The sequence below is a fragment of the Eurosta solidaginis genome, chromosome 1 (genome assembly GCF_040869045.1).
Source record: "Eurosta solidaginis isolate ZX-2024a chromosome 1, ASM4086904v1, whole genome shotgun sequence".
Taxonomy (NCBI): Eukaryota; Metazoa; Arthropoda; class Insecta; order Diptera; family Tephritidae; genus Eurosta; species Eurosta solidaginis.
In genome coordinates, this window is record NC_090319.1 from 90,893,975 (window position 1) to 90,912,329 (window position 18,355).

At 39.4% G+C, this 18,355-nt stretch overlaps 1 protein-coding gene and 1 pseudogene across 11 annotated transcripts in view; one reads left to right on the top strand and one right to left on the bottom strand.

The window, feature by feature from the left end:
• Window positions 1-5,411, bottom strand: part of LOC137236462 (rho GTPase-activating protein 39-like) — a 556,674-nt gene extending 551,263 nt beyond the window's left edge. For 8 of the 11 annotated variants that reach the window (XR_010948428.1, XR_010948426.1, XR_010948424.1 and 5 more), the window contains exons 1-2: window positions 5,258-5,351; window positions 3,194-3,341 (exon numbers count right to left, since the gene is read on the bottom strand). The gene's annotated coding sequence lies outside the window, so the exon portion shown is untranslated. The other 3 variants (XR_010948425.1, XR_010948427.1, XR_010948430.1) reach the window with 3 other exon arrangements.
• Window positions 1-18,355, top strand: part of LOC137237217 (hematopoietically-expressed homeobox protein HHEX-like) — a 463,868-nt pseudogene that overhangs the window by 354,271 nt on the left and 91,242 nt on the right.

The window sequence follows — 18,355 nt, forward strand, 5'->3', positions numbered from 1 at the left end:
CGAGCGTACCGCCGACTTCATCGTCACCGAAAAACGCACTTTCATAAACTTTAAAAAAGGAAAGTGGGGAGAATATAAATCCTTTACAGACAACCTCTTTGCTGCCCTCCCTATCCCGACTGATGCCCGACAAGGGGAGCGTGCCTTCCGCAAGGTCATTGAATCCGCCTCGGCACGTTTCATTCCCGCCGGGAGAATTCCCGAAATCCGGCCCCACTTCCCGGCGGAGGCCGCAAACTTAGCGAGAGAACGTGACCTTATAAGGCAGCTTGATCCAGGCGACCCCCAAATAAGGGATATAAACCAACGCATCAGATTGCTTGTGGATGAACACAAGCGGGCGAAATGGGAGGAGCACCTAAGAGGTTGTAACCTCTCTACCGGTGTGGGTAAACTTTGGTCCACCGTAAAGTCCCTATCGAATCCGACTAAGCACAAAGACAAAGTTTCCATCGCCTTTGGCGACAAAGTGCTGTCGGATGCGAAAAAATGCGCGAGCGCTTTCTGCCGACAATATATAATGCATTCTACGGTCGACAAAGTTAGACGGAGGGCCAACAGACACGCACATAAACACAAATTCAGCGCGTCACCAATCACCATCACCGCTAAAGAGGTTGAGGACGCCATTGGTCGCGCTAAACCATCCAAAGCAGTGGGCCCAGACGGCATAGCCATGCCGATGTTTAAAAGCCTAGGGAAAGAGGGTTTCAAATATTTAGCGCAGGTCTTCAACCTGTCTCTTTCCACCTTTGTCATACCCGAGAAATGGAGAATGGCCAAGGTGGTCCCGCTACTAAAGCCTGGTAAACCAGCTAACATAGGAGAGTCGTATCGTCCGATATCTCTCCTATCGCCAGTAGCAAAGACGCTCGAAGCCATTTTGCTCCCTTATTTCCAAGCAAATTTGCAACTAGCCTCCCATCAGCATGGCTTCAGAAAACTCCATAGCACTACCTCCGCGCTAAATGTCATTGGCACCCAGATAAATTGCGGTTTAAATCAAAACCCCCACCATAGAACAGTACTCGTAGCGCTAGACCTATCAAAAGCTTTTGATACGGTCAACCACGGCTCGTTACTGCAAGACCTGGAAGGGTCTACCCTTCCCCCATGTCTTAAAAGGTGGACCGCAAATTATCTGGGTGGTCGGCAGGCATCGGTGCTATTTAGAAACGAAACATCAAAGCCAAGGAGAATTAAACAAGGGGTGCCACAGGGTGGTGTCCTATCCCCACTTTTGTTTAATTTCTACATATCTAAACTACCTTCACCACCGGAAGGAGTCACAATCGTTTCCTACGCCGATGACTGCACAGTAATGGCCACAGGCCCAGGCCCACAGATCGATGAGCTATGCAATAAAATAAACGGCTACCTCCCTGATCTCTCCAGTTTTTTCGCCTCGCGAAACCTGGCATTATCACCGACTAAATCTTCCGCGACCTTATTTACAACATGGACGTCCCAAATGTCGACCATTTTGAACATCCACGTCGATGGCTCTACGCTACCGACTGTCCTACACCCCAAAATCTTGGGTGTGACGTTTGATCAGGATCTACATTTTGGTGAGCACGCAGCCGCAATTGTTCCGAGAATTCAGAGCCGTAACAAAATCCTCAAATCCCTTGCTGGCAGTACCTGGGGAAAAGATAAAGAAACGCTCATGACTACATACAAAGCAATTAGCCAGCCGATTACGTGCTACGCGTCACCCATATGGTCGCCAAGCCTAAAAATTACCCACTGGAAGAAGCTACAGGCCTGCCAAAATACTGCTCTCAGAATTGCCACGGGCTGTCTTCTTATGTCCCCAGAACACCATCTACATAATGAGGCGAGAATACTCCCCATCAGGGAAAGAAACGAGATGCTGACCAAACAGTTCCTGTTGAATACCCAGAAACCTGGGCATCCCAACAGACATCTGATTGACGAGCCAGCACCGCCTAGGGGCTTAAGGAGTCATCTCAGTAAGCATTTTGAGGAAATACGGCATCTGAGAACACAGCCGTATGAAGCGAAAAAACACAAGCAGGTCCTTGGTGAACTCCACAAACAGGCGTCGGACCTTTATGCCGGGAATTGCCCGGTGAACCCAGTACTCAAAGTAAAGTATCCAAAACTTGCGGAAGAGGAACGCATACTCCCCAGGGAAACGCGTGTCACTCTGGCTCAACTTCGTTCTGGATACTGTAACAGGTTAAACTCTTACCTATCCAGAATAAACCCCGACATACAAAATGTATGCCCCGCTTGCAATGTGTCCCCACATGACACCAACCATCTCTTTAATTGTAATGTGGAACCAACGCCTCTAACACCCCTTTCCCTATGGTCCACCCCTGTTGAAACAGCAAGTTTCCTTGGACTCCCGTTAGAGGATATTGATGACAGTTTGTGATCGGTCGCGTCTGTTAGGTGGGGCGAAGCACTGCTACAACAACAACAACAACAGGAGACCTATTAAATGTCACCTTAGAATAAAGCTGTAGCAGGTATGCCTGTCGTAGGATGCTACTATAAAAACGTTTAAAATTACCGAAATGATTCAAGGGTTTGCGCAGCGCAGTCCTTTCACGGGGTTCCCAGCGCAATTTATAGCATCTCCAACTTAATTGTCAAACTCACCTACCCGTGGCGAATTCTGTTTTTAGCAGGGTATGCTCTGCCTACCCAACGAAGCCCCAAACATTCAATAACAGTGGGATTAAAAGGGTTATCAACCGCAAAAGCTTCAAAGCTTTCAAACTCAATTAACCACCTCTCTTACACGAGGCGAATAGCTCAGGTCATTTAAAGTTTTTGGCGGAGTGAATGCGTTTGCTTTGTGGGTGGCTGTTGGTGATCGCGATCGAAATATTTGTCGCCTGTAGCTGCAATTGCACCTCCAACACCACCACTGTCGCTATAAGATGAAGCATGCGGTAAATTGTGTGAATTATTGCTTTCTTGTAACAAATCAAAGCTGGAATTTTGGGTTTTGTAAAGCGAGAGCACCAAATAGCATAGGGAGTGGGCGTTAGTTGTGAATGTTGGGTTGGTGAGTATGAGTAGGCAGGTTGTTATTGCAAGGTCTGTGGAAAAGGGAAATAAGATACATTGAAATTTGTTAGTGTAGACAAACTATGAAGCAGTTATAGGTATGTATGTACATATGTAAAAATGTTTGCAAGTTGAAGCTGCTTACCTGCCATCCTTTCGTGGGCGTTGTTTTTGCAATGAACCAAATCGCAAGCTTTCGCCAGCATTGGCATTATTGAAACGCCGATAGCCATGTATACTAGATAAACTTGAATCACTGGACTTGCATGACTCTTTGTAATGATTTGATGAATCTGCAATGCGTAAAGGTGGTAAAAGAAAAAGTGGTAATGATTAATTTAATAGTAATTTTTTGGCTTCTAATATTACTACCTAGTAATTATGTAAACATGCTTAAATGGGAAATGTTCTCTTATATTTTTAATGTACAGATTGCTGAGTCTTATAAACTATCCACGTAGGCATACTATTATATCTAAAACGGAAAGCAGTTTCGTGCAGTGGAAGTGCCTTCCAACAATAATCTCTTTGGTGGACCTGGTCATATTATGACGGGTTGAGCGCCTATGCGTAGAAGATAGATATGGTTTTATTCACTAGGAGGTATAAGTTTCCGAATTTGACTAGGCCTAAGCTAGGAGGGGTGACCCTGCTGGAGGCAGGAGAAACCTTGCATGAAATACCTAGAGATAATTTTAAACAGAAATCAGACGAGACGATACACCTATACACCGATGGATCCAAATAATGGAAGGTGTAGCGTCGGTCGCTGATGCGGCAATAAACAGATCCTACAAGCTGTAAGATCAATTGTTCTTCATGCGAAAGTAGTAGCTGTGTCTAAAGGAAAAAAACTTAAACTGCAGCTGCGTTAACTTTTACGTTGACAGCCAAGCAGTAATCAATCCCTGGAAAGAATTGGGATAGGGAGAAATATACATCTTTATTTGGTCAATGGGCATATGAGAAGCGATGGAAATGAAAAAGTGGATGAGCAGGAAAGGCGTGGAACCAAGCGCGGGGATGCAAACTTTCGAAGATCACGTGAAGATTTTACAACCTTGGACTAACAAAGTTACTTTCATAATTGAAAATGGAGGACGGTAGGCTCATGATGGGTATTCTGACAAGACATTGCCTTCATTGGTGTCACATGTTACGTGACACAGTTATCAAATATGTTAGCATTTGCCAAGAGTACAGAGCTATTTTACAACACAGGTCCTGGATTTTGATAGGGGTTTCCAGTTTGATGGTTGAGCAAACTTCTGGTAACCATATGGACTCATTCAGTCTATGTGAGGTCCTCACGCACCGGCCAGTTCAACCTAACCTAACTCATTTTACGGATAATTGAATTCAAATTAGAGCTAAGTTGTTGAGAATGTCGGGAAGGACGAGTTTCCGAGCACCATAGTGTGGACTTTTAATGAAATGTGTTTTCTTAGTTATGTATAAACAACATCTTAATTGTTTACTATTGTTGTCGGTTTGGAGGTGATCGATCATAATTGAGTGATGAAGCAAGAAAATAGTTGGAAAACTCTATATGTTCAAGTTTAAACTTTGTAAAACGCTTTACTAAAGTCTGTGCGTCAGTCTTGTCTCTTTACTGATATGATCAATTTTGCGAGTCTAACGGCGTAGGATTCGCACAGAATCTTAGAAATTTTGCAGCCGGCACTTTTCATTGCCAACTTGTCAGTTATACCAGATTTGCTAAGTGAGGGTTGGAGGAGGAAACTATCTCGAAGATTTCCCATATGTGTAAATACATAAATAGTAGATATAGATGTAACTTGTATAAAGTAGTAGATATTGTTGAACTCAACGAGTAAAGCGTAGTTCTAATTGAATACAAACGTACATATGTACATCCATTATTTGGCAATATGCCACGGAATTTCATTACAGATGGGAGTCCATTGACTTTCAGTTTCTTCTACTCGAGTTCAACAGAGGGCTCTAGTTGATTCTCCTTCGCAATAACAATAACATGTAGCCATTAACATGGTCCAAATGACCATAGATATACCCACCGTCAATTATTTGGCATCTTAATCCTAGCACAAAAAAACCAGACACCGTTCTAATGACCTTGTACGCATGCGGTGGCCAGCACAAACTCCATCACTAATCAAAGTCGATCAGTGCCACAGGTTGCTCAATAAGATGGCGCAGTAATTTGGTATCAGTTTTATATGCATACCTGGACATATAGTTTTGAATATCAATCATAGAGTACATCTTTCCTGACCTGGTGATGATATCTATTTTAATATCGTTTTTGTTTAAGAGTAAAACTTACAACTTTGACCGGCTGGACAAAGAAAAATGAGACGCTACAAAATGTGTTCACTGATTAGAGTTGGGTCGTTTCGTTCTGAACTTGTTCAATTGACCGGGTCTCTCAACTGAACAAGTGAACTAGATCTTCGATTTCGGTTCTTTTTGTTCTTTTAGTTCATTTGTTCTTTTAGTTCGTTTTATCTAATGTTATTCTTTCTCTCTTCTTGTTCGCGAACATTGTAAATTCATACATACATATATACGCAGAAATTCACAGTGAGCACGAATGTCGACGATGCCACTTACACTAAAGATATGTGTGGCCATCTTTGTGTGTGGCACTGCTAAAACAATGTATGTATGGACTATTTATGAAAAACATGTTTTGTAAAAATCTAATTATTACATTTATTAAACTTGAAAAGTTCATATTTATGTACAATTTGTGTCTGTACTCTTTCAATTTCCTGAATCTTCAAAAATTTGTAAGTTTTTTTGAAGTTAATTATACATATATATAAACTTATTTATTCATTACTCATTTAAATATACGTACACAAAGCATTGCTGCATACACACCCCCATCTATACCTTGTTGGCTTTTTTCGCGGGTGCGAGCAGCAGTGATCAAATTTGCTTGAAAAAAAGAACAGATGAACAAAAAGAACAACTTGTTCGTTCATCAGAAAATGAACGAAAGATTCGAATCTCTGAAATGAACGAAAAAGCACAACTCTATCACTGATCATCAGTGAAGTGTACACGCAAATGCCTGACTTAGTGATGGAACGATATTTCACTATCGGTGATTGCATCGCCCCGAAGTAAAAATCGCTAATAGTTGCCGTCATCCAGTGAGTTTTACACCTCAGCCTCACGCTCAATACTTACAGCAATGCTCTGGATCATTGAGAGACTTGAGAAGAAGATGTCGTAATATTTTCACAAACGTGAAATGTGATAGGCAGATGTCGATCTGTTTTTCATTTAACTCATACGGCGAAAGGCTAAGCAGCGACATCTATTTTTGAAAAGGTAGGTTTATTAAAGGCAACGTTGCCAATCTAAAGACAAGTAATTAACAAATTATCTGGCGCACAAATTGAACCAAACTTCTAACTGGATTTATCTGGCTCAAATCGTTGTTGTTGCATTTACATACAAAATTATTTATCTGGCGCAGGCTCTTTGCCACCGGCTGATGGCTAGTGATAGCTATTCCCTTCAAAAAACGTGAGTACTCCATAAATAATATAAGGAATACTCCTTTAGGAGTATTGGAGTGTTCCAAACCTAATCTGTATTCATACAAAAAATGTGCTCCAATTAACATTGCGATGTGCTAGGAGAGGAATAGGTGATCCCACTCTCGCTTTGTTTGTGAGTATTCCATAGAGTACATACGTGAGAGTACTTTCTAAAGTACTTTCACTGTAGTACTCCATGGTGCACACACAGAGGATCATATGCCAAAGTACTAAAGAGGAATTGTGTCGGAAAGAATTATCGGAGTGAATTTAATTTAAAATGAAAGTAAATGAAGAGGGGCAATATAACTTTTATATTTTATACTACGAATATTCTTATGTTATTTAGCATTTGCGTGAATAAAGAAACTAATATTTCTCTTTACTATAGCATGTATACATAAAAGCAATGTGCGGTTGCATTTTATCTGAGTTGCCATAGTAAAATTTTATTATCAGTTATTTGTATGCAATATTTTACTTTTGGCAACTCTGTTCGATCGTCATCGTGTCGTGATCACGGTCGTTAAAAAAACGAGCAATGATCGGCTGATGGTGGTCCGCAAACGCATTGCAAAGGAGTATTGTTAGAGTACTCCAACATGAAGAAATGGAACACGTAATCCAATAATTTTTGCAGGGTTGCTATCCAAATATATCAGTGTTGGCGATTTTCCATCATTCGATTCTTTTGAATGACAATCACCTCTGGCAGCTATTCGCCAATAGCGATATTTCTTCACTCGGTTGCATGATGGAATGATACAGGTGGCAGCATGGTGACATACCAACAAACATAAATAAAAATTCCATGTACTTTGTTTTTGTAAATTCGATGGACAAATGTCAAAATCGAACTGCGCCAGAAGTTGATGTATCAAATCAAATAAAAAAAATTTAATATCAGCTGCTCCATGCTGCCACCTTATATCGTTGCGCCATGCTCGGTTATGTTTACTTTTACTTTTTTTATTGTACAGAGCATGGCGGAACGATACAAGGTGGCAGCATGGAACAGCTGATTATAAACTTTTTTTATTTGATTTGACACATCAACTTCCGGCGCAGTACGATTTTGACATTTGTCCATCGAATTTACAACAACAAAGTACATGGGATTTTTATTTAAGTTTGTAGGTATTTCACCATGCTGCCACCTTGCATCGTTCCGCTGTGGTACAGAGGTTTACGTAAAATAACGATGACAGTGATGTGTACACGCAAATGCTTGACCTAGTGATGGAACGATATTTCACTATCGGTGATTGCATCGCTGCGAATTAAAAATCGCTAATAGTGGTAGGTATTGCTATCCAAATATAACAGTGATATACTATTTTCACACAGACGGCTTATTGAATAATAAAGGAAATTTTCTACATTAAGACGCTTATTGAGCTCAATCTTCCCTACAAAATTCGAATCTATTATTATTTCATTAGTAGCTAATCGAATGCCTAATGAAGTCAAAAGCACAATGCAACTCTGTTGGCAGCGTTTCGCTTCCGTTTCCGCTTCTTAGTTTTTGGTGTGTTCAGTGCTTAAAAATGTTATTTGTCAATGCAAATGTCATTGTCTGCATGGCGGAACGATACAAGGTGGCCGCATCGAACAGCTGATTATAACCTTTTTTATTTGATTTGATACATCAACTTCCGGCGCAGTACGATTTTGACATTTGTCCATCGAATTTACAAGTACATGGAATTTTTTTTGTTTGTAGGTATGTCACCATCCTCCCACCTTGTATCGTTCCGCCATGATTGTCTGTCTCATCCTTCATACTAATCGAGCAGTAACTTCTGTGTGAAAGCAAAAAATTTACGATTTCATTAGCAGGTGAAATTAGATCATTAAGTTTCTGTGTGAAAACAGTAATAGGCGATTTTCCTTCATTCGATTCTTTTGAATGACAATCACTTCTGGCAGCATTTCGCCAATAGCGATATTTCTTCATGAAGCGATATTTCTTCACTCGGTTGTGTTTACTTTTAGCTAGTTTGCTCTTTCAGGCGACGTTATTTTGAATTGATATTTTTATAAACGACGTTTGATCTGGTTGGCTGCGAAAATTTTGTTGTAATTATTTATTAAAAATCTGTTTTAATACCGAGTGAAAGATGACAGCCAATTATAGTAAAAAAAGAAGTGAAATTTGGCAATTTTATGAGCCCATAAATGAAACACATGCAAAGCCCGGTGATAATTGTAAAAGTCCCCGTTCATATAAATATTTCATGAAGTGTATAAAAGAGATTAAATGACTGATTTTTTTGTTTTTTATTACAAATGACACCAAATAGACCTGCGTCTTTAGACTTGGTCTAAGATTGCTTGCCTGTGTAATTCCTAAGTTAATACTTCCAGGCAGTAGCTGTTAGCAGTTTTATAAAATATGTGTTTTTGATGGAAAAATAAAAGAATTATAGAAATAAATATCACTCGTCTTATTGTAAACAGATGTAACTCAAAATTTAAGTTTTTTTGGAGAATGCAATTCAGGTTTTATCATATTATATGGTTGAATTATCCGGGTAATTTCTAGGGCACTGAAGTGGGTGGCTAGTTTTCTGTTAAAAGATATTTTTATAATAGTTTGAAGAATTTGCTATATTTTTGCTCTGTATTTTTCTTTTTTTGCTCTGCATGTTTATTTTACAGGCGTATACGTTTACGCTTAAACTTTATATGGACTGCTGACAGGCACGTAGACAGAAAAAAATTTCGGGGCGGGGGGTGGGGGGGGGGTTTGGCCAAAGTGTCAGTAAATAATAATTACATGTAAATATACACATATATATATTTTTACATATTACATATTTATACTTTTATTTATTTGAAATTTTTCTTTCTTTCTACAAAACAATATTTAATTTTCTTGTTTGTTTTGCCATTTTGTTTAGGATTTCTTCATTGTGACTTCAATAGTAGAGTAGATATTCAGTAGAGCCAGCCCATTCATCCTCTCCTGGCCCATTGTACTTCTTAGATAAGTTTTTAACCTTCGAAGGGAAGAGAAAGAGCGTTCGCTAGGAGCAACGGAAACTGGAAACGTCGCAGCAATTTTTATATATCGATGTACCGTAGGGAAAAAAGACGCGGAACAATTATTTAATGCATCAATGAACGTGCTTGGTCGCTCCTCCTTTGGGATTGTCAAACAATGCCTGGAAAAGTTTTGCTATGTTTTTTATTATGGCTTAATACAAAAAAATATTCTTGATCATATTTTCATTTGATTTACTTGATGAGAAATTTCTTTCATTGCATTTTAATTGAGAGGTGAGTAAAACAGCGTCAAAACCGCACATGTTTTTTTAATTGATCTCTAGAATTTCAACAGCGAAGCAAAAATGTATAGGTAATGTCGATCCAAAATTACACTTTTCGAGATTCCTCTTCGTTAGCGAGAAAACATTTTTCTTTTAATGGATCATTTTAGTGAAAAGTTAATAACTTGCCTGTATTTTCTTTTTGTAGACAAAATATTTGCCTACTCTCAAAAAAAACTTTATAGATTTATTGCAAAAAGCCTGTGAATTATTAACTTTTTATTAAAATATTCCTTATTTTTTTTTTTTTTTTTTGAAACAATGTATCTTGCAAGCGAAGTGGAATCTCGAAAAATCGCTCAAGTGTATTTTTGTACCGACATTTCCTACATATCTTTGCAGTCTTTGTTGAAATCCCAGAGATCAATGAAATTACATTGGCGGTTTTGACGTGGCTTTACTCAGATGAAACATACGAAAATGATATGACTGAGCATGAAAATAATGCGAAATTCCATATTTTAAAAGGATAGTTGTGCTGTAGGAAAATATGAAACTTAATTTCCTTTGCCACATTTTCATTTCAGCTAGAAATTCTTCGATCGAAGAGTATGTATTTGGCCATTGAGTCTCAAAACATCCTACCGTCGACTTGATCTTATCGGAATCCAGTTCCTTACATTTTGATGGCAATATGGTTTGAAGTTTTGAAAGGAGTTCACGGTGTTTGATAAATCTAGTCTCCAGTTCTTCGCAATAGTGTTCCAAAAATGGGATGAAAATAGACCGTCGGTAGTATTCTTGTGGGGTACCAGTATAGTTGTCTCTATTTGCCTGTCGTCCAACAACACGAGGAATACTTAATGAAACTCCTACTTTTGTAGCAGTTTCCGTTGCTGCTGCAAACATTTCTTCAAATGTGACGTTTGCATTTCTTCTCATATCCTGAACCTCCTCCAACAAGTTATCTGCATATTTTACACAAATACTCAGATCGCAGTCTTTCTTTTGTAAACTCAAACTGAGATTTTTCGTTAATCGAAAAATAGGTTCCAAAACTGTCAGAGCAATTATAAACTGAGGTTTTTGTATGGATGTAAGGATGTATGGGTTGAACTCCTTCAACTTTTGTGACAGTTTCATCAAGTTTTTCTAGGGCCAGACAAACATATTCATAAACATCGTGAAACAACTGCAAAGAATCAAGATGCTCGACCCATCGGGTTTCACAAAGTTTTAGCAAACGAGTGCGCCTTGCATCGGAAACGTGGGTCTTAATAAGAGTCTCCAACGTGACCCCAGCTCTACTTGATTGACGGAAAAAATTAACAATTGCTTTGATTGTCCCGATACAATTTCTAATTGGTGGAACGTCGCATGCATGTGTGATGACCAAACTTAAACTATGATTGGCACAATGAAGGTAAATGGCTTGTGGATGGGATTTTTTAACTTCAACGGCGCACCCTTTAACTATTCCACTAATTGCACGCGCTCCGTCATAACCTTTTGAATAAAAATTTTGGTACACTTATACATATATGTATAGAGAAATCGAAGGTTAACTAAAAAAAATCTTGATAAAACTCGAATTCCAAAATTAACATTTCTGCTTTCTCTACAATGTACTAATTAAAGTTCTTCTACTTCTACTCATTATTGATATTCACCTTGTCCAACCATGTAAGAACACTCAATTTTCAGCTCTTTTAGAGTCGCAAGAAGTGCATTGCCAAGCCCTTTCCCGGTTACATCTTTTACTGGTGTAAAACACAAAAAGTCTTCTTGAAGCCGATATTCCTCTTCTGAATTTTCGATGTAACGTACACAGATTGAAAATTGTTCAATTCCGCTGACGTCCATGGTTTCATCAGCGATTGCCACGAAACATTTTGACTTGTTAACGCGCTCCACAAGTTTTGCTGTTATCGTTTCCCCAGCAGCATTTATTATTTGATTTTGAATAGATGGCCTCGTATATGTGGCGTTGGCAGGAGCAGTGTCCAAATGTCTTTGTAGATCTGTATCACCACTTTCTAAAGCAAAACGCAATAGCGCTCAAAAATTTCCTTCACTTTCTTTCGGAACTGTCGCGGATATTGGACCGCAATCACGATGACCTCTCAGTGCGATCCCCTGTCTGCCACACAGAAGGACAGTTCGGATAATTGGAGTCAATTTCCGTCTATATTCGAGTTGCATTTTCTTTCGACTCGTGCCGATCTCGTTCAAAATGTCGCCTTTTTTGTTTTCAAAAGTAGACTGAAAATTCTGTGCATCGATAAAGGCATCCTTGTGATACCGTTTTTCTTGATGCTATCTAAAAGTTTCTAGGGATTTTTTCCAGTTTCTGAACGGTGCCCCCACAAAAGTTTTCAAGATTTGATGATTTCATTTCCCAGCAGATTTGACTGCGAATAAAACACAATATTTACAATAAACTCCATCTTCTTCAGCCGAGTAAGTCATCCATTGAAAAGATCGCAGCCATGACAATTGAAATTTTAAATTTCGATAGCTTGAAATTGGGAACTTGAAAGTTTCATCTGGGACCCACGTATTAACAAGAAGCTTATATTTTTCATTGTTGTTGAGGTTTTTCCGGCAGTAGGTTGCTACGTCTTTCGGAAAAACCTGCAAAAATTTTGATTAAAAGTAGAATTTTCATCTGGGATTTTATTATAATGGCATATGGTCCCGTTTATTTTCCGCAAACTGATACCGCAAGCATCCCAGACCCGGATAAGATATTATGGGCCATTAAGTCATTCCAAACGTTGAAATCGGCGGGACCGGACGGAGTGATACCGGCTATGATACAAGCCGCCGGCGACAAACTCATTCGTCGTCTGCGTGGCATTATTACAAGATGCCTACACAGGCCTTACGAGAGGGAGGAGGAAAGAGGGAAAACCCTCAGGCCCGGGTATTCCTGATATGCCCGGTGAGAAGACACAGACTATATCCCAACAGTTGTTGATTTCCAGGTTAAGAACATAAGGTTTCCTGGGAGGGTGGAAAAGCAGGGAGGCCTAGACAATGGTAGAGACATTAGAGCCAACACAGACGGCTCAAAAATGGAAAAGGCAACCGGGGCTGGACTGTACTCGAATCATTTTCAGTTCAATCAACTTCCTAACTTTTGCAGCGTCTTCCAGGCAGAGACTTATTCCATTGAGAAAGCAAAACGAAATTTTCCTGAATCAACTTACCGAAACTGAACGGCACAACGATAAATCTTTGTTCTGTACAAGTTTGGGCTGGGGTAAATTTGCTGTATCTGGTTGCTCCAATCGCTGCTTACCAGATTGTTGAGAATTTTCCTGAATAAAAATTATATATTTTTACACCCGTTACTTGTATTATTCAATATGATATTAATTAAAATTTGTACTTACTTCTTCATTTTCTAATCTAGGTCTTTTCGCAAAAAAAATTACGAACATCCATTATCGCATACGTTATATTAACTAAATACATTCGTCAAAAGCTACACACTCACTAAAAATGAATAATGTAAGTCATGGCGGAACAATAGAATGGCCGTCAAACAAACATTACATGTGTAACTCATATTTTTTTTTAACTCTACTCAAATAATTAGTTAGAATCTAACTGTTAGATTCACCCACACGTGAGGTTTGAGTTGGTTAATAAGCGATTTGATTCATTCGGCATTAAATGTTAGCAAGAGCTGAGAGGAAATACAGCGCGCTCTTCTCTTTTGAGCGTTGAGCTCCAAACTTTTATTGCCTTTCGAATCATGAGCGAATTAATACGAAAAACTTGCGGCTCATTCGTAACAACAGCAAGAATGAGTCACAATAAACTACAATAACGAGAGACTCATTTTTACGATTTTTCACCGCTGTATTCATAACTCGAAAAGCAGTTAATTTGAATTTCAACAGACTTGCGTTCGAATCACTCTTGCTGTTTTTAACATGCTCAGTAGCGAAAAATTTAGAAAAAAATGTTAATTATGTAAAAAAATGCCCAAAATAATGATTTTAGCTTTTATTATCTGTTATTTACTTCTATTTTAGTTTTTATTGACAAAATAAAAAGGACACCACTCACTGTCGCTTCCCCAAAGTAGAATTAGGTTTAATATCGCTACAACGGCTTTCGTGATTGATTGTCGTGCAGCCCTGTGGCGATGAATAACAACACTCATAAGAACATGAGTGAACCGTTGCAAGAGTTTAGTTGTAACCTCTCAGACTTGCTCTGATAATTGATTAGCGACTACCAATTACTTCTCTCAGTGTGAAATATTATTTAATTTTATTCTTTCGCATTTTCATTATTGCTATTAATGCTATTTTCTTAACAGGGGTTTAAAAGTGAATAGAGTAATTATTCTATTACAGACGAATATTTTTTAATTTTCGGAAATTTCGGGGGGGGGGGGGGGTGGGGGGGTTTGAACACACCATCCTTTGACGGTTCTGTTCCTTTCCAGGTGTGTAAGATTCATTTTGAGAAGACCGCAGCAGTGAACAACTGGAGTGCTAAAGATAAAGTTGCTGCACTATTCATGGCGTTGAAAGGGCCTGCAGCTGAGATTTTACAAACCATTCCAGAGGGCGAACGGAACTGTTATGAACCATTGATGGGCGCTCTAGGGAGACGATACGGAACTGAGCATAGGAGACGGATGTACCAAATGGAGTTGCTGAACCGCTTCCAGAGGCCTGGTGAAACATTGCAAGAATTTGCGTCGGATATTGAAAGGCTAGCACATTTAGCGAATGCGGACGCACCCATGGAATACACTGAAAGGGTAAAGATTCAGAGCTTTATAAATGGCATACGGGACGCCGAAACAAAGCAAGATACATACGCAAACCCAAAGCCAACATTCGCAGAAACGGTGTCACAAGCTCTGATTCAGGAAACAGCGTTGCTTCTGTGTAAGTCAGTTTTCAAAGCACGCCGTGTGGAAATAGAAAGGCCAGAGTGGGTAGACGCAAGATTGGAGGCGCTGAAAGGATCGCAAAAGCGGAGTGAAAAAGTTATCAAATGCTTCAAATGCGGGAAGCCCGGTCACATTGCACGTCATTGCGATCTTGGTCCTAATAGTTCCAACAATGTGGGTGGCCGTAAACGCAAAGCTGGAGGAGATGAGCAAGAACGAGTAAGTGGTAGAGATCGAGAGCTAGATCTAGCTATTGAATGCCCTGTGATATCTGTGTTGCAAATTGGTAGAAAATCGAGCAGTCTTACCGTCAGAGGGAATGTGAATGGTAAAGAACATGTACTAACTGTAGATACGGGCGCATCTCATTCCTTGATTCGATCTGATTTGGTCTACAGGAGAGTAAAATCATTACCTGGAGCGAGGTTGCGAACGGTCACTGGCGAGTATAACAAAGTCCGGGGAGAAGTGATCTGTGAAGTCTTAATTGGGAAGGTCATGGTTTTACAAAAATTCGTTGTGGCGGAGATCGCTGATGAAGTCATATTGGGAGTGGACTTCTTGGTTGACCCTGACATCAAGATCGATATGCAGAAAAAGGTGATGCGTTATAAGAATCAGGATATACCACTTAACTTCAAGTTGGAGAAAGGGTTCAGTAGTAATCGAGTAATGGTGGAGAAGGCTCGACAAAGGCCACGAAAGTCAAAAGAAAAGGTTGATGGATCGAATGGGCCAAATAAAGCAAAATTAAAAGTACCTGCGAGAAAAAGACCCACATTGACATACCCTAATGGACGCACTAAAACGACTGAAAGAATTTTTCAGAAAGAATGCAAAGGTTGTTTCAAGCCAGCGCGCACTACTGGTGTGAAACGTCCAGACGATAATGATGATACAAAGTCAATCCGTCAAGTGCAAGCTCTGCGAAGAAATTCATTGGCCAAACAACAGAGTGCGAGGGAAAGATCAAGAATAATGAGTAGTAAGATGAAACGCAGGTACAATGAGAACAAAAATTCGGAAGGTTTCTTGGAAGGAGATTTGGTACTGTTATACAACCCTCACCAGCGGAAAGGTGTTCCATCCAAGATTCGGTGCAGTTGGGAAGACCCGTACGTTGTGAAGAAGATCAGTGATGCCATCTACCGCATACAAACCACTGGGAAACCACGGAGTGGAAGAGTGGTACATCTGGAGATGCTAGCGGCGTTTAGATCGGGAGATTTGTCTGATCGGGACGATCAGCCTTAGGTGGAGGGCAGTGTTACGAATATTAGCAAAACTAAGGGGCACTGCTATCTCTAGGCCGATGCTAAGCAGTGACGTGAATTCACATCAATAATTCAATCATTATGTATCTACATAAACGAACAATAATTGCGTCTACATATATGTACCATGTACGTATACGAGCAGCGGAGAGTCAATGCACAAACACATGCATATATCTGAGATACTCCTGAAAGTATGCAATGAGAGAAGCTATAAAATCGTGCCATTGTAGTTACAGCTGAGAAGTTTGAGAGCTGATGGCAACTAGTAGATTCTGGAAGCGCCTATAAGATGCGAACGTTGAAATCAGAGAGTATAAAAAAGCAGCAAATGTAGAGGCGCTGAAATTCAGTTTGAGTTGAGCTATCAAGCAGTTATTGATTACGCACGCAATCTGGCGGGCAATAGTAGAGTATCATTTGAACTATCAATCAGTTTGGTTGTTAAGCAAGCTATTTGCAAAGTATAAGTGTTATTGTGAAGTACTTTAATAAAGGTCATTTTTCCATTATTCAATATTGGAGTTATTTATTCAACAGTTTAGTGATTCGAACTTAGCAGAAGGGCATATAAGAGGATTTGCAGTAAATTCGTTACAATAGATTAAAGCGATCGCTATAGCTATAAAAAATAGCCACGATTCAAAAATCGCTATCACTATTTTCACTGATAGTTCAAAATCGCTGTATCGCCCATCACTAGCCCAAACTTAGAATGGATGCATGACGGAACGATACAAGGTGGCAGCATGGTGACATACCTACAAACATAAATAAAAATTCAATGGATTTTGTTTTTGTAAATTCGATGGACAAATGTCAAAATCGTACTGCGCCGAAAGTTGATGTATCAAATCAAATAAAAAAGGGTATGATCAGCTGTCCCATGCTGCCACCTTGTATTGTTCCGCCATGAATGGATGTGGACCACAATTCACCCTAGAAGATTGCGCATTCACGATTTCAAAGCACAAATCCAAACAGAAGATTACGCATTCATGAGTTGAAAATTGCTTCGTTCTGCGCAAATGCGTCACACTTGACTGCTTGAGCGAATGAAAGAAAGAGAGAAAAAAAACAAGAGCTAAAGGAAAATTACGTAAAAATTGCCCATAAAAAACAGCTGATCTTTTGTTTACATGCGCAATGCGCAATCTTGTGTGCGTGATTTGCGATTTCAAAATTGCTTCGTTCTGCCCATATACGTCATACTTGACTACTTCAGCGAATGAAAGAAAGAGAAAAAAGAGCTAAAGGAAAATAACGTAAAAATTGCCCATAAAAAACAGTTGATCTTTTGTTTACATGCGTAATGCACAATCTTGTGATAGTGTTTTGTGGATGTGGACATTGTTGACCATTATTTACTATATAGTTTGGCAGCTTAAATTGAGGTTATGTTGTGAATAGAGTGGAAGGCAGTGAGTAGGCAGTCGAATGACATATAATGAAGGAATGGTGTTCGGAGTTTTTTCAAAGTTAAAAAAAAAATGACAAAAGCTTTAATATAAATAAAAATATTGTTTTAATAACAACAAAACCGCCTTACATATTCTATATACAAAAGTTAGTAAGGATTATCTCACTTTAAAATTTGAGCTAAATAATGTAAAGTTTTTTTTACGAGAACTGTGCGAGTGAATGTGCGAACTTTCACCGAGCGCTACTTGGTAAGATTTACAATGTTGTTGACTATATGGTTTGGCAGCTTAAATAGAGGTTATGTTGCGAATACAGTGGAAGGCAGTGAAAGAAGGCACTCGAATAAGGTATAACGAGGGAATGATGATCGGATTTTTTTTTCAAAATTTGTCCAAAATCCCGAATCACAAAAGGGGGTGTAGTTAAGTACGAAAATGAAAAAATGCAGTTAGGTTTTGCTCCTTTTTTACCAGCAGATTTTTATTTGAAAAATGTAATATACAAACTAAAGTTCATTCTATTACTCATTTTATCTATGCGGCTTCACACGTACTTTATAAAAACATGCTTTTTATGATTCCCTATCTGCGCTTCGAGGGAGATCTTAAGTCCACAATAGAGGTGGACGGTTGGCGCAAGGGTGCGCATATGGCGGACGAGGCGACATATGTGTACACCGATGGTTCAAAAGTAGTGGCAGGAGTAGGGTCTGCGGTATACTGTGCTGATCCGGAAATAAGTAGATCCTACAGGCTGCCGGATTACTGTAGAGTTTTCCAAGCGGAAATATTAGCCGTAACCAAAGCAGTAGAAACCCTGGAAGAGAATAGATTAAGCTGCAACTGTGTTAACTTTTATATTGAGAGTCAAGCAGCAATTAAG